General features: G+C 34.7%; 1 protein-coding gene and 1 pseudogene across 5 annotated transcripts in view; both read left to right on the top strand.

Annotated features, from left to right (window-relative positions):
- PCDH9 (protocadherin 9) overlaps positions 1-17,001 on the top strand; it is an 859,618-nt gene that overhangs the window by 495,034 nt on the left and 347,583 nt on the right. The window lies entirely within an intron of this gene.
- Positions 2,781-2,933, top strand: LOC112313916 (small nucleolar RNA U3; annotated as a pseudogene).

Genomic DNA, 17,001 nt, shown 5'->3' with positions numbered 1-17,001 from the left:
TAACTGAAACGTCTCTAATATCTAAGTTAGATTGTTATACTCTAACTAAGGATAGTTGTGTAAAATGTTATGTGATAGTTTACATCAAATTGAAATACAATGTGTAAATAGGTGGTTACTATTCAGAATGGGTTTGTGTGGACAATACTCCATTGCATTGGCGACCTTGGGAGTATAACCAAATAGCTCAGAAAATAGAAATAAAATCTAAGATTATTTTCCTTAATTAATACTTACTACATAATCTTTAATCAATATTTCATCAATAGCCACAGACTGAATGTAATTGTATTATTTCATTTCAGAACTTCTTTTGAGTGTTCTATTAGAGATGAGAAATGAGAATTATGTAAAGGTCTTCATGACCAAATACTAGGTTTCCAATCTGCCCAAATTAAGTTTTTCTATATTTTTTCAATAATTTATATATTATGATCAAGAAATTGTTTTTTTCCCTGCAATTCTAATCGGTTACGCATTAATAATAAAAGCATCCTTTTAAGTGTCCTTGAAGTTTAACTCATGTCTCATTCAAATTTATAACTTAGAAGGTGAGTCGAAGATTAACAAAATAACTGCTTGCCGTATGGAGGCTTATACCAAATACACCTTTCCATCGCGTGGGCACCATCACGTCGGTTTGTCATTGATTTACACACTGATGTATACAGTTTTAAATAGAAATTCAGTAGCCCAGTGCTTCATGGCTGAAATGAGGATGGTGGCTTTTCTGAAATTAATTTTCCACGGGCATCATATATTGCTCAGGTTTAAGCACGTGGCAGCACCCTTCTTCCCTCCTCCCCACCCCTGTCAGTGCAAACTCTTTTATTTTGAAATATATCATATTTTTAATAAAACTAAATATAATGGACCTTTATTTGGAGGTTAGAGATAAAGATACTGACCAATATTTGAAATAATGTGACTTTAATACAAAATTTGGATACATATTATTATCAGATTTTCAGTATTTCACAGCAACATATTTTCACATATAATGCATGTTTTCTTTTTCCTTATTCTTGTTCCCCTCTAAAAAAGTCTAATCTGAATGAGGATAGAATATGTGGGTTTATTTTCCCAGTGGTGATGATAGTGATTAAGTTTATTTTCCCTCTGAGATATCAAGACAGATATTAGAGTAATTTTCAGATGTAAAGCATCTACCTTTAAGTAGTTTCTATAGCTTATCACATAAAAAAGTTAAAGCAATCAGGAGAAAAACAGATACGGTATTTTTTTTCCAATCCTATAGCAACGACACACAAAAGCACAGGTGCTTTGACAGCGCGCTGCACCAGGTGTCATTTTGCAGCACACTCTGAGTTTCATAATGACAGGAATTCAGTGTTCTGTTATTCTAGCTTTGTCAACAGACGCACCGGCAGTGGAAAACTATTTGAATTTGGATAGAGAAATTTCCTAAAACTTTTAAGTAAGTCTTGATCATTTTTAAAACCTCAGTGCAATATATCTCAGGACCAAGGCCACGAGATTCCTGAGACTATTCATGAGGTTCATAGTTGAGGACAAATGTCTTGCCTACATTGTAGCATCTGGGTAGATTATACACAGTATACTCGTTAATTCCATTCTGCACAGGTCCTAATATATACTTCACCTTGAAATTTCTTTTTAATTTTTGCAGAAAAAATTCTGGAAATAAAACAAGGAGAGTTCTTTTCTGACCCTGATTTTGACAACTATTAGCTGTGATATTGTGCTAGCTCAGTTTCCACTTCTGTAAAATGATGAAATTTTCCTAGGTGACCTTAAGTGTTTGGCTTAAGTACCTTTTTAAATTGCCTTTTCTGATCTACCACAGTAATTATGGTTAGAGCTTTCTTCTCTCTTTCCGTAGCCTTTTCATTGTTTTAAAGCCTTTGCTATGTACCGTAACTGTAAACTTCTGGAGAGCAAGAGATGGCTTGTCTGATTCTTTAATCCTAATGCCAACTAAGTGTAACCATTCACGTGAGTTACATTTGTATTCATTGAAAGAATGAATGAATGATCACTGAAGTCTCTTCTGACTGAAAATCTATCAAATCTTATTTGGATTATTACCAAAGTTCCTTTCAACTTTAAAATTAGACAGTTCTATATTCATCTATCCCGTACTTAATTTTTCTTATGCAACCTGCCTGATATATTGTGATAATGGACTATTTGATACAAAAAATACATATTTTATCAGAAAAAAGTACTATTTTAATAATAAATGTTAAATAATCTAGTGTGCCACATTCTAAATTCCCATTTAGAAAAGAATGATACATACAGTCTAATTCTATGCTATTATGTCTTATATTACATAGTCTATGTGTTTCAATTACTTTTCACTAGCATATGTCTGTATTTTTTTTTTTACTGTAGGTTTTATGTGGTCCAGTTCTGTAACCAAAATAGATAAAAGCTCATCAAATTTGGAGCTGTTTTTAATTGTCAGAAGGTAGTTTTCTTTTCACTGAAAAGATAATACTTGGTACATTTTTAAAAATTATTTTATTGTTGTTCAATTACAGTTGTCTGCATTTTCTCCCCACCCCTTTTACGCCTCCCCCACAGCCAAACCCACCTTCCTCCCCTGCTTCCACCCTCCCGCTTGGTTTTGTCCATGTGTCCTTTATAGTAGTTCCTGAAAACCCCTCTCTCCACTGTCCCTTCCCCCTCCCCTCTGGCTGTTGTTAGATTGTTCTTAACTTCAATGTCTCTGGTTATATTTTGTGTGCTTTTTTCTTCTGTTGATTATGTTCCAGTTAAAGGTGAGATCATATAAGACTATACTTTCAGGGATCATTTCTATAGTTCGTGAGTACATGTTTTGAGACATAGTCTTCTAAAAAAAAGAGAAGAAAGAAAGAAAAACATTCAGGGAAACTCACAACTGTGTCCTGCTTTTTCTCAAGCAGTAGCACTGTCTGGTCAATAGCTCCCTCTGCAGACCAGGGAAAGCTTGTGAATTTGGTTTAATGATCAGATTATAAAGAATGAGCTCTCAGCTCATAGTTGTCTATGAAAATTTGATTTGAAAGGCAACACCCGAAGACACCTTTTGGAGGTTAATTTTTTAGCAATGTCAGGTTTTATATGATTTCTGAGAGGATAGCTGTAGGCTCTGTCAAAGGGAATTCATTGGGAGAGAGGGAGAGGAGGAAAAGGAAGCAGTAACTGTTGCTGGAGGCCTGCAATCAAGCATAATAAACTCTTCAGTCAGCTGTTTAAATACGTACACAGCAAATTAATTTTTCCCTTTTTTTCCTGCCGGAAATTGATTTATCGGAACATTTTCCCCCATGAAGGCAGTTTCTAAGCTGCCATGTAGTCAGCGCACTTTTCCTGGTGATGTGAGAACAGTTCAGTTTCCACTGCCGACGTACAATTCTTGTCCTTTAAACAATATGCGCCCCTAACCTCAGTACTGTCAGCAGTGTCCCCGCATTAAAGAGGGTGGGGGAGGGGACGAGTTCCACCATGCTCCAGTGCATTTGCCCCGGGTGGGGTGGAGGGGTCTGTAGCTTTTGAACACCAGAGGGCTGTATGTCTTTTTTTTTTTTTTTTGTAACCTGTAATGGTTCTGGATTCCCTTAGAAGATGGGGTTCATTAATACACATTAAAATCAAACTTTAGTCTTTGAAGATGCACAAGTGCAAGAATAATTCATAAGGACAGCATGTATTAATGACTGGACACATGCATTGTGTTTCCCTTAGTAAAGTACATTTCAAAGCATAATTACCGCAGTTGAGAACACCTGTTTATTGAACCAATTGTTTTCAATGGAAACTTACCTTTTTAAATGTCCATATTTTTTCCCTAGAACTACCAGAGGCAACATATTTTATTACATAATATGTTTATAATGGAGCATATTAACAGCAGGATGCAAAACAATGCAGGTAGTTCCCATGAACGTGCTTCTGCGTGTGCCACATACATAACCACAGGGTTACTGTGAGGCTGAAATGAGATAATAGCTGAGAAAGTGCTTTGAAAATATGATAGTACTATAAAAATGTATAGTGACTGTATTTATTGTTATTAATTATTGAGTTTCCATAGTATAACAACTTTTAGACAGTGGTTTCTAGAACAATAACATACTGAATTAGATTGGGGAGCATTGCATTACTAGTGAAGCAATTGATTCAAAACCGTACCACACACACACAAAAATGCACACACATTTTTGTTTTAATGTTTACCTACGTATTTACTTTCAGTTTCAAGCTACTATGACCCTCCTACTTTTACTTGCATGCTGAACAGATATCAACGCTGCACATCTGTACTTAAATATTTTTGAAAAGTAGAAAAGAACTTTTCCACGAGGCATGTCCACATATGGTCCCTATTCATCAGTAAAAACTGAAGAAGAGTGCTGAGACAGATCAATTTACAGAAACAGATTATGGATGGAGCACAGGACAATTTAAGTAGTTTATTGAATTATTACAAAGCAAAGATTATACCAGTGAAGTGGAACAAAGGTATGGGGATGAAGGCAGTGAGCTTCAGGCATGTGCAACAAAAAAGAAAAAAAACCCTAAGGCAAACTTATTGAGTCAGGCTATAAAGTACACAGTAGTTGTAAAAGAAGGCAGCCTATCATAGTGTTTTAAAGGAAGAAATCATTAGGAAAAGAGAACAGTGTATGTGGATCCAAGTGTGGAAAATCCTTCCTAAAGGAGGTGGCCTTTGGAAGAGAGGTTTGGGATTTTGATAACTCATTGAGAAGTGTAGATAAAGAAACAAATCATTAAGGAGAAAGAAAAGCACGAGTTTTCCAGACAGAAAAGAACAAAACTTAATTCCACAATGCAAACTCCAAATTCAGAACAATGAATTTTGAGCTTTATCCTCTAGACCTAACATATAGGAACTGGGAGTTAGGAAAAGTGATGATCTAAAAGAGAATAATCTTACAGCACAAAACAAGAGGTATGGAAGGTCAAGAGTCCAGGGCTCTTTGCAACCTCATTTCACAGCTAGGCTTTGAAATACCAGTAGATGGTATCGGTGGATATGGACGAGAACTAAGTGACCCAATTAATGAATAATTGGCAAAAATGTGCATGGCTTTGAGTTTGTATATGTATTATTTAATTCAAAATGCATTTGTTGTACACATGCTAGATACTAAAGTCCTAGAAGCCATTAGAATAAATAGTTGTGGATGTACGATAGGTAACTGGACATTCAAGTATAGAACTAATAGGATGTCAATGCTAGATGCACAAAATTGGTAGAATTCTGCACAGAGTGATAACTGAGTTTAGAGTAGATACAAAGTCTGAGAATATGTAGAAATTATGAAGGAGAACGGCCCCAGAAAATATATTTTTGGAAAAAATTATGGAAGAAAAAATTACTATGAAACAAAGGGAACAGAAGAATAAATGAAACAAAAATAAAAAAATAAGGAAATAGATATCAATTAAGCAAAATTTTAAGGTATGCTACTTAACATTTTTCAATGTTGGAAAATGAAAAAATCCCTACCTCAAAAAGCTCTGAGACAATAACATGGGTGTTGTTATCTATTACTTTCCTAGTATTTCTGACATTGAATTAAGCATATTCTTTAGTTTGACCATATAAGCAAAGCCCAGCTTATGTGTGAGCTTGTGATTGCTACATAAGAGTAACTCAAAGTAACCTTATGTCTCATGGGGCCACTGTAGTTTATGTTGAGTTGCCCAAACTGTATCTGCTCCTATGTTATGTGGGAAATCTACATGTCTTTCTTAGGGCACAGTTAGGACCCAGGCATTTTGTTCTGAAAAACCTTTTTAAAAAGCTCCATTCCATTATTTTCAGTCTCCATAGATTTAAGGTTAGAAGTTATAATTAAAAATTTGACACACTGTTTCTGAGAATTTTCCTAAACTGAGTTGTGCCCATTTTGCTAGTCCTTTACCCTTCCTGGGAACGTGTACTCTGAGGAAAAGAGTGAGGCCTCTCTTCAAAACCCTGAGTCTGCCACTTATTAGCAAATTGTTCACTTAACAAATTACCCAATTATTAGCAAATGTAAAAAAAAATGGTAGAAGGTTAGAAATGGCTATACAACCACTTTGAACCTTTATTCTCATTAACATAGTAGTTAAGATCAATATTTATTTTATAGAAAATAAATACTATTTATTCTTCCTATGATTTTTTTGTAACATACAAAAATAGTGATTATTTTTCCTTTAAATTGCATTTTATCGACCCTGCGGTTGACCCTGTGGGGTGACCTTTCTGAGAAACGTGCAATACTACCGAATTAATGCTGTGCCCTTGAGGGAGCCAGTCATTGTCACACACTGACTGACCTGTGGCTGTTGATTCAAAAGACCATCCTGAGCTTCCTAAAAATAAAATAAATAAAATAATTTCCATTAATAAATATAGTCTAAGCTCTCACAATTAGTACCATCAGAGCTAGTACTTTTTTATTTTCTTATAAATGAAATGCAAAACTGTTACTTTATATCTACATAATTAGTGATATTATTTTAAAGTGGCTACATATACATAAGGTGAAAACTATTTGTTACAAAGCATGAGAGCAGTCCTATTCCTCTCCCTTTTGATTGCTTTTTAGTAAGAATCATGCTTATTTAAGCCAATCACAAAATAAAATACCTACCCAATAAACAACAAAGAGCTCAGAGACAAAGCTTATAACTCAATTTCTGTATTACATTTGTTTAAGGAAGTTGTAAACTCTCAACGTCAAGAATTTTTACTGCAATAAGTAATTTAATTAGAATTTCTTCTTAAGATGCTAATCAATGACAAAAGTAGAAAATGAAAGAATGTGTATCACCAGGTAACATGATTAACTGTGAACATTTTAGGTGAATAATTTGTAGTCTTATACCTTGTTTCTTCATGATAACTCATCAAAAGCTACTTTGAAAGAATAGCAATAATGACTCTAATAGTGCTAACATTTCTTGTAACAATGATTAGGGATGTAAAATCTTGCCCTGGCTGGTGTGGCTCAGTGGACTGAGCAGCGGCCTGTGAACCAAAAGGTCATTGGTTTGATTCCCAGTCAGGGCGCATGCCTGGGTTGCCTGCCAGGTCCCTACGTTGGAGCATGCACCCGATGGATGTTTCTCTCCTTCTCTTTTTCACTCTTTTCCCCTCTCTCTAAAAGTAAGTAAAATAAAATCTTTTTTAAAAAAATTAAGAAAACTAAATGATACACAGGTAGGGTATATTTTCACTAAATTTACAAATGAGAAACCAAGAGTTGACAAGGTTAAATTATTTGCCAAAGGTGACAACCATCTTTCAATGTAAAGATTGTTTGGAATTTAGACTGCCATAAACGTTTTTAAAGTCTGCTTTCCCATCATTTCTACTGAAAGGTCACTATTATTCCTTTAGAAAGAGTCATAATTTTCATGCCACTGTCTACTTAGCATGTTGCCCTGCCTTTATATACATATGGAGAAACGAATATGCAAATTCTGAGAGACAAATGCAGTGATAATTTTGTGTACATGGGAGCTAAAGACCACTTCGTTTACTAGGTCAACAACTATTTAGCTGCTGCTGGAGACTCTTTAGTAACTTCTCATGTTTGTATCTTTGCCCTTCAGATTTGATTTATAATCATTAGGAGCTTTTCAAGTGATTCTATAATTTGTGCAAAGAATTTCAAGTGTTTGTACATGTATTGGTAAATAAGAGTATAGCAACAGGTAGGTTAAATCAGAGAAATAACCAATTATACGGAGTAACAAAGGGCAGAATTGTAATTAAAATACAGACTCTTAATTAACTGTGCTGCAGAAATCAAGCAAAAGAGTAGAGTAAGCTGTTATTTATTTACTTACTTACTTACTTACTTATTTATTTATTTGCTGTGTATGGTAACTCCAAATGTTTCCCAGCTTTGAATAAATTAAAGGATTTTTTTTTCCAAATTTATGATTTGCGTGAAACTTTATTTGAAAAAAAAGTACTAGAGTATCAGAAAACTCCCTCCCTCTAGAACATTTTGATTTATTCAGGGCAAAAAGAAATCTTGAAAAATTAAATAGCAATACATAGAATATTGATAAGCCATTATTTTATAAATTAATCATATAAGTTCCTACAATTAATATATCATTGTGAACTATATTCCGTCAGAGACTTGGGCAGGAAAAGGGCTTGAATTTGAATTTGAAACGGTGGCTGAAGTTGGAATTCCTGTGATGGGGGGAAAGGCAGTGGGCTTTGCTTTATAATGTTGAGCAAGAAGCAGTTCGGTGGAGGATCCTGTGTGCCTGTGGGTTCTGTATGTATACCCACAGACTTGAACCTGGGATCTATTTTTCCTGGCTGTTCACTATCACATAGGTCTTTTTTCTTAATCCGTCTCCTCACTTATAAAAACAGAACGATAAGAACACCTACTGTTCGGCCGTGTGAGAAATAATGAAGGGAAGCATTCATCTTTTTTTTTTTCCTTTTTATTATTTATTTATTTTACTTTATTTTTTAAACTTTTTTTTTATTATTTTGTTCAAGTACAGTTGAAGGGAAACACTTCAACACACTGTCTACCCACACAGTAAGTGCGAGGGTTAATGTCAAAACGTGGCCTGCGATTGCACCCACAGGCCCACAGTAAAGAGGCCATGGTAGTAGCAAAATGAGATATCACAATACTCGAGGTTTCGCGCGCAGGAGGGAAATCGAGACCATTTAGAAACTTCTCTCAATTTTTCTGTAACTAATGCCTGTGTATTTTTAAAGCCAATGTGAGATTGGATGATTACCTGAGGGCAAGGACTAATGACTGGTACAAGCATGAGCCCTTAGTTAAACCACATAAATTGACCTGCTCTGGACTACACTGGCTGGGCAGTTTGTGACTGTCTGCTGAGCAAAAGGAACAACAAAGACAAATGGGAAGTATCTTTCAGGTTCGCCCTCTTCATTGATGCTCCCTGGATGGTGGCCTTTACAAGCCATCCACCTTCTGTAAGGTAAAAGACAGTGACATTGTATTTAAATGACAACTGCCACTGCAGGTAGATTTAACAAGGCTGCGGTCCCTAGAGGCATTGTAAAATGTTTCCAGGAAATCCCTGCTGTTTGTTTCTAATCACTCTGTGGACTAGTAAAAGCCGGAGAAAACAAGAAATGGGGCTGCAATCCCATTGCTTCCACAGCTGCTCATGTAAGACCACGGTTTTCCCTGCACCTGAGATGTTGGCCCGTGGAGAGTTATTTTTCAAGCTGCCCATGGAGACTGAACAGATCCGCATGCCACTAGTGACATCAAAGCTTCCATTCTGATACAGCTTTAAAAGTGATTAGATCAAGAAAACGAATTCCAGCTGGAAACACATAAAACATTTCATTTGGAAACTGACATGAGTAAAATTATAACTATAGTAAATATAAAATATGAACACCTAAAATGACAGTACATGTGACTCCAATATCTCCATACAAATTAATGTTTTGTTAACACTCAGTAAAGTACCCAATAGCCAGGAGAGCGATGCAACAATCATAAATGAGGACGCTCTTTTTGTGCAAAGCCTCTGAACAGACCCAAACTCTGAGACTGAGCCGCAAGCAGGCCAAGATGCTGCAAAGAGCAGCTGAAGCAGGTCATCAAAGAGTGCTCAGTTGGACATTTCTCTCTCTTTTCATTCTTTTATTCTTTAGATAAAACATTATAGATAGAAAGAATAAAAAAGATATATGATGCGTTCTCAACAGGGACACTATTGTCCCAAGGGATGAAAATTTATTAGTGGGGTAGAACGTGTTTGATGTTGTAATGGTTATAGGCAGTACCTAAACAGCTGTGCAGTTTGCATGTGGTTTTCAAATGTCACCGGGCGCAGGCGATCAGGGAAAAAGGAACGTCTGAAAAGACTTACTAACAGTGTGATAAGGGAACAAAGACTGAGAAATATTGGTGTGCATGCAAGACTTTGAGTCAAGGGTAACTTATTTTAGGCATTTTAATTATGAAGAGACAGGGATCACAGACAGCAGCACCATTAGTGGAAAGTAAACTAAACTAAAGCCAAAACCAGAACAAATGAAACAAACCCTAAGTCAAAAATGTGCATATAGTTATACTAATATGCACAATATCTGATAAACTTATCTTTAACTTTACCTCAGCTCCACAGACATGTATTAAGCACCTCTTATGCTCCAGGCATTGTAATTACTTTGGCATCGAACAATAAATATTCTTGTATGGGAAACATAAACTAGATGCAAACAGATACCAGGCTCTTACTAGCAGTGAGGATGTGGGAAGGAAATGCAGTGTTTCAAGAGCATGTAGCAGAGAAACCCTTGGAAGGTGGCTTTGGATGAAAGACTGGGGTAAAAAATGGAAGGCAGCCAGGGAAAGAGTGTTCCAAGCGTTGGTACTAGCATGCCCGAAGGCCCAGAAGTCGGAGGCAGCGTGATGTGTTTAAATAAACAAACGGGATCCAGAGGGCTGAGGTTTAGAGACGAGGAGGAGGCCAGCAGAAGGTGTTTCGTAAAAGTGAAGAAGTAGTTCAGAGATACATGGAGGCCACATAAGTCTTGCTAGGCATTTTGGGATATATCCCAAAAGAAAAAGGAACCCAGTGTACAATTTTAAGAAGGAGAGTGACTCTCCTGCTCAGGATTGTGTGACTGAAAGACTGGATTAAGTCAATTTAAATTTTCAGTGTAAATCAATGTCTAACAACAGATTTTCTTCTAAGTGCCAATGAATACTCTTACAAACATATAAGGCTCTTCTTTAAAATGAAAACTCCAAAATCCAGAATTCTTGCTTGGCAATGTGTCATCTGAACACTGGAGAGGAGGCAAGAGAGAATGCAATGGTTTATTTAACCAAATATATACATAGTACACTTGTGGGAGACACAGCGCTCGTGGCAAATGTTTACAGGGCACGTGGGACAGTTTGAATTACGATGCCTGTGACATTCGCCATACGTCTCTGCAGTGAATGCAGCAGTCACTGTCGATGGAATGATGAGACCGACTGAGTACAACTAGGAGTACAACCGGGCGGTTTTCCAGGACCTATATGATTTGTACTTGCGACAGACTAGAGCAGCTGGGGCCAGTGGACCAGGGGCCGTGGGGAACTGAAGCCCCTGTGTGAGCTGTAGTCAAGATACTTTTTAACACCTTTTTTTAAAAGTAAAGTTTAAAAGGAGTAAAAGATTTTAGGCTATTTCATTCACAGGGATACACAATCCATTATATGATTCCATAGCCTTATCTACGCTTTTTATTTGTTCACAAATGGAGTGGATGCCAAACAAACCCTTGCCTCAGAATATTTTCTGTAATAAACGGTGAAAAATTGTGAGAACTTAAAAACCAGAGCTTTTCTAAGATGTAAATAATTCACATGCAAATATAAAAATACACGGCAGTGAAGGCTAAAATAAGAAGAAAATCTTTTTATTATGCACACATGATTCATATTTATTTTTGGCACATTAATTTTGCTGCTATAGCTTATTTTTCAATTATATTTGGTTGTAAGTAAATTTATAAAACATTACATTTAATTTCCTTGAATTAAAATGTAATTAATTTATTACATTAATTAATATTTCTTTGAATTTATTTTGTGTATTGGGGGAGTTTATTTCGGTGATGTATAGTGTGTACTAATTTCCATTAGTAGTAGCCCTTGGGTTCATTTAGAAAGCGATAGAAGTTATAAAATGCCACTAATCAAAATGGGAAGTTAAAATGACAATGCAATTTCATTTTATGGCAGTAACCCATAAATGAATGTATGTCCTGAAAAAGATGTAAGTTTGTTCCAAAAACATTTGTTGGAATAGCCAACTTCTAGAAAACAAAGAATCTTAAGGAGCAAATGGATGTAAGAATTGTCCTTAAATTTAAAATACTAAAAAACATATATATATATATATACACATATATATGTATATACACACACACACATATGCTGGCCCAGATAAAATCATTTGGGTTACCTGGGGTGACTGGCTGCATAATAAACTGGCAAGATTCCATTAATATCTGTCTCTTATCAATGAAAAGACACTTTCTAAATTACTTATAAATAGGATGGTCATTAATTGCAAAGCGAGAAAACACTGAATCAGCACCTGAAGATCTGTGGGTTGTTTCTGTTGCTCTCAGAGTTAGATTAGTTTCAGAGAAAACAAGGACCGTGCAGTATAAAACCGAAAAGGATGGTGCAGTACAAAACTGGAAAGTTCCTTGGTGACAGACGCCTATGTCATCCATGCTGATGTCAGCTTCCAAGTGCCTCACACATGGTTGATCCTCCATAAATATATGCCAAAGTAATCAGGAGTTGAAACTGTGAACCTAAACTCTTCAAAGCATATGCTGATTCTTAACAGAAGAAATAAATGCAGAGAACAAAAATCTGGAAACCTAGACTGATAATTAAAATTCTTTAGTAGTATTGAAGAAGATGTAAAAAAATTTAATTTGATGGTTTATGCCATGAATCATCCACTTTTATTGAAATAGAATTTTCAAAAGATAATCTAATTAAAAACGTGGTCAAGGTCTTGCAGTGTATCGGTGAGGTAATTTCCAAAAGCATTTGCATATAAAAATGATAGAAACTGTTCTTTTAGCATTTGAAATCTTTGTTTCATATTACATTTCTGAAAGCAATTATGTCTCTATATACTTAGATAACATTTAAATAATCTATTAGGGATTTGCTTTTTTCAATTAAATTACTGTAATATGAACATTGCTGTATTCATACAAAAATGAAGGTTTCAGATGTATTAATTCCAATTTAAAACTTCTCTTCATTTTCAGAGCAATGCAATAATAATTTAGAACAAAACAATTAAACACACATGAGAAGGTCATGTTGGGCCGGGAGGCTATGGCAGTCATTAGCCTAAAAGATTCCAGTAGCCTGTTATGGATCTGGCACTTCTGCTTGTGTGAGCTTGTGCGGACGACTGCGCGCGTTCCCACAATGCCTGAACCCAGTGGTGCGGAACCTTTCCAAGGTTTCCATTTCCGTGACCTGACATTATAGTAATGTTAGTGTTTGTATTATGGGTCAGGGGACGTTATTTTATAAATGTTTACAGTTAGTAAGGACTTATTAAAAACCATACTAAAGTTTTTGATACTAAAATTGCATTTCAGAATATAAAGTATGTGTACAAAAACGTTCAAAGATGTGATAAATGCATTTAAATTATTTGAGTTAATGGTGGAAGAAGAAAATTTGCTTAATCTAAAGATTTATTTGAACATAAATAATGTTTTTATTGGTATGATATAATCATTCATCCAAAGTAATCATAGTGGATAGGTTAAATATATAAATACATACCTTAAAATATTTATTTTACCTTGAAACACGTAACAGGCAGGACACTGGCCTACTTTGAATGTACCTGGAGCTCTGCCAGTTCCAAATCCTGTACCCACCCCCCCCCAAAAAAATAACACATTCACTATAAATTCTAGATTTTGTTTTCTGGAGTCCTAGTAGAGAATCCTTAGTGATTTTTCAAATATATCTCTAATTTTCCTATAATTGCTCAAATCAACCTCAACAGAAATTTTAGCAACTTCATCAAGATTTCCCTAAACATTCAACTTAATCTCCATTGCTATAATATTTCTTTATCTTGCACTCATTTCACTGGATGTTCATATTATTTCATAATAGCTAATTTATTTATATAATATTAATAAAATTTTTAGTGAAATAAATATATCGAGAACAAAAACAACTTAATGTTGGTGAGCACTTGATCCCACCAGGGGAAGGAAGCTCTGTGAACAGAGAAGTGAACTACAGAGCGTGCTGTTAGTTCTGAGGCTCTGACTGTTCCGGGCCTTAAGTCAGAGCGCTGAAGAAAAGTGCAATCAAGGATTCGAAGAACATTAATCAATTAATTGAGAGCCTGTTTGTATAGATTACTCTACTCAGATTGTGGCCTGGAAATTTTTTAATTGATATTCTGACCTCTATACAAAAAAAATAAAATAAAAATTCACCTAATAGACAGTTCCTAGAAAAATCTCCCCCATCTTTCTCTCTCTGTCACAAACACATACACATATTTACACATATGTATTTATAGTTATGTTTATGTTTATATATCAGATTCATGAGTAGCCCATGATTCTCATCATCTGAGTGGAAAATATAGTTAAGAATTCACATTTTCTGATTCCTAATACAATTTTTATCCTTTTTTAATAAGAAAATTCTTTTCCTTATTAAATATTTCTCTCATATAGAGGAAAAAGATCAGCATGGTTTTTAATGTACAGAGAATATGCTTTGTATTAACAAGCTTATTTTCCAACTTGGGTTTTGCTAATGGATGGCTCTTTTGCTTTGCACATGAATAAATTATTCAGTGCATGTACTATGCCTAGGACAGTGTCTGGGCACAATCATAATTATACATACTTACTATTACTAAGTTCCTCACTCTGAATCTTGGTTTCTAAATCTTTAAAATGGTTATTTAATAACAATGTATATTAAAGGCAATAGTGACTCTCTTTGGTACTGCCTACAAGGTTTTCTATTCAGTTTTGATTCATGCATTCTAAATTATTCCTAAATTCTGAGAAGATTTCAGGTTTAGAGTAAAGGAGATAAGATATAAATGCTTTATTTCTGTGTGTTTCTGAAATTCACTTCTTTAACTGCACTTAGTTATGTGCACATTTAAAAACACATGGCAACCAACTGTAATATTTATTACAATTTTAATAAGCTTTAAATATAAACCTCTATTGAAAAATAAAGTGAGGACAAAGTGAACCAAGAAATAAAGCTAAGGCAAATGTTTATACAGTTACACTAGGAATGGGTGGGAAGGGAAATGAGAACCATGTCTTGCTACCTTCATAAAATAGTCAATTATGAACTTTTAAAAATTAAGGAGTGACTTAAAATAATATGATAAAGCTCTGTTTATAAGATTCTGTTTATGATTGTACAATTGCAGTTAAAAATAAAAATTATGGTTGCTAATTTTTAAGAAAAATTGAAATTCTTTTTAAACAAATATTCAAATACAAAGCATGTATTTTAAAATAAAACCAAACTATCACTGAAGCAAAATATTAACTAAAAATACATATTTTAAAAAATATTTCAATATTGTTTGGCTGCCTATTTACTTTTAAAACCATGTGAAAATGTTTATATATATTTAAACCAATCTGCTTACTATCCTAGGGCTTAAAAGAATGTAATTCATATTTATAGAATTTTTAAAAGAATAAAAACAATGTTGACATGTGGCTTTTTATAAGTTAACCTAGACATGCATTTCTACTCATTTCAAGGTACTTAAAATGAAATTTCACATTGATTAGATAGCATTTTAAGAAATTCTATTATCTTAAAATTGCTGTCTGGGCATTGTGTTTATGGTTTTCTAAATTGCTTTATAAAGAAGTTAAGATGACAGTTACCCTGATGGCTGTATACCCTTTAACGATTTTCTAACCGTGGTCAATCCATTAACCTTCAGGGTGTCCCTGTATCACTGTCTATATCTTCTTGAGTATGATCTAAAATAAGTTTTAGTCCACACACCTACCTGAGTAGTTGGAACGTGAATCAATGTTGACATGTAAATAGATGTTTAGAACTTTGTAGTATAAGGAAAACCAAATAGACTGTGTTAGTGTTGCTAACTGTGATGCATGGTTTACAGCAAACTATGTTTTCCCTTCCCCCTGGGGGTTACAGTTTCGTGTTTCTAACAGTGAGGATGCGCGTAATCTGCACTCGGAAGCCTGCTTGCCAGCCAGTTACAAAGTGAGGCCCACCTGTGCACATTTACAAACAGAATTGTTTTGTTTTCCTTTGCTAGATTTTTAGATTCAAAAAGAGATCAAGAGATGATAGCTACACTTTGTTAATCCCTGATTTCAATAACAATGCTATTTTTAAGAGAATGACATAATAAATGAAAAAGTCTGATATTTGAAGGAACAGGCCTAAATTAAGGTATTAACTTCCACAACAATCTGTCATGTGACTTTAGTAAATTTATAACCTCTCCAGCACTTTCCAAGTTTTGGCACAAACACGGTTTACAGTTGTCTATATGGAAAATAATGCAATAATTAATAAATAATAACACAAGATGAACTCTGTGGTTCATGTGCTCACAACTGTCCATGTACGTTTGCCTCACCCTGTATTTTAAGTCACCTGAATACTATTTATTTTTTTATTGTATCGTATTAATTAAATTTTTTGAAATGTCCTTAATATATTTACTTTTTCATTTTAATTGTTAAATTTTTATTTAATATCCTTGCAGCATTTCAAATAATTATTTGGTATGATTAGAAATAACTAATGTACAAACTTGATCCAATGGAATAAGATTTGATGATAAATATGTGATATGTCTCCTTTGAACTATAGTGACTGTGGAGATCTCTTATGGAAGATGACAGATTCGGTGAATCATATTAAAATATGAGGCAAATAATTTCTATTTTTTAAGTAACAATGCTAAATAATAGGCCAATAATTTATCACTATTTTAAGAAAGTCGTAGTAAAAGTAATAGTGCTGAGTTCTCTTGGGATGCCAAGCTAGCCAGCATGAAATGAAATTCCTGAAAATGGTTTTTCAGGCTGTGAAGATTGAGATAAAATATATATCAAAAAATAGCACAGAGAATGCAAATAACAAACGTCCCTTAACGGAATCAGAGCTACAAAAAAATAGCTGCTATTTTTGAGTATTAAAATTGTCTAGATGCAGGACAATGTTGTTATACAAGGTTGTGGGTGGAGGGAGACCACACAATCTGCCTGTTTATTACTCTGTATAACTCTTGAACACAGACCAGAATAAGTAGAGATGACAAATGCGGAATGTATAGGAGAGGGATCTCAGAAATTACAACTGTGCAGGAGAAAGCTGACGCAGAGCTCGAAACTGACTTGCACAAGGGTAGGACCATCTGGGTGACAGGTCTCCATCAAAA

Source organism: Desmodus rotundus, chromosome 13 (assembly GCF_022682495.2).
Source record: "Desmodus rotundus isolate HL8 chromosome 13, HLdesRot8A.1, whole genome shotgun sequence".
NCBI lineage: Eukaryota > Metazoa > Chordata > Mammalia > Chiroptera > Phyllostomidae > Desmodus > Desmodus rotundus.
The sequence above is the reverse complement of the archived record's forward strand: the minus strand, read 5'-3'. Positions and strand labels throughout refer to the sequence as shown.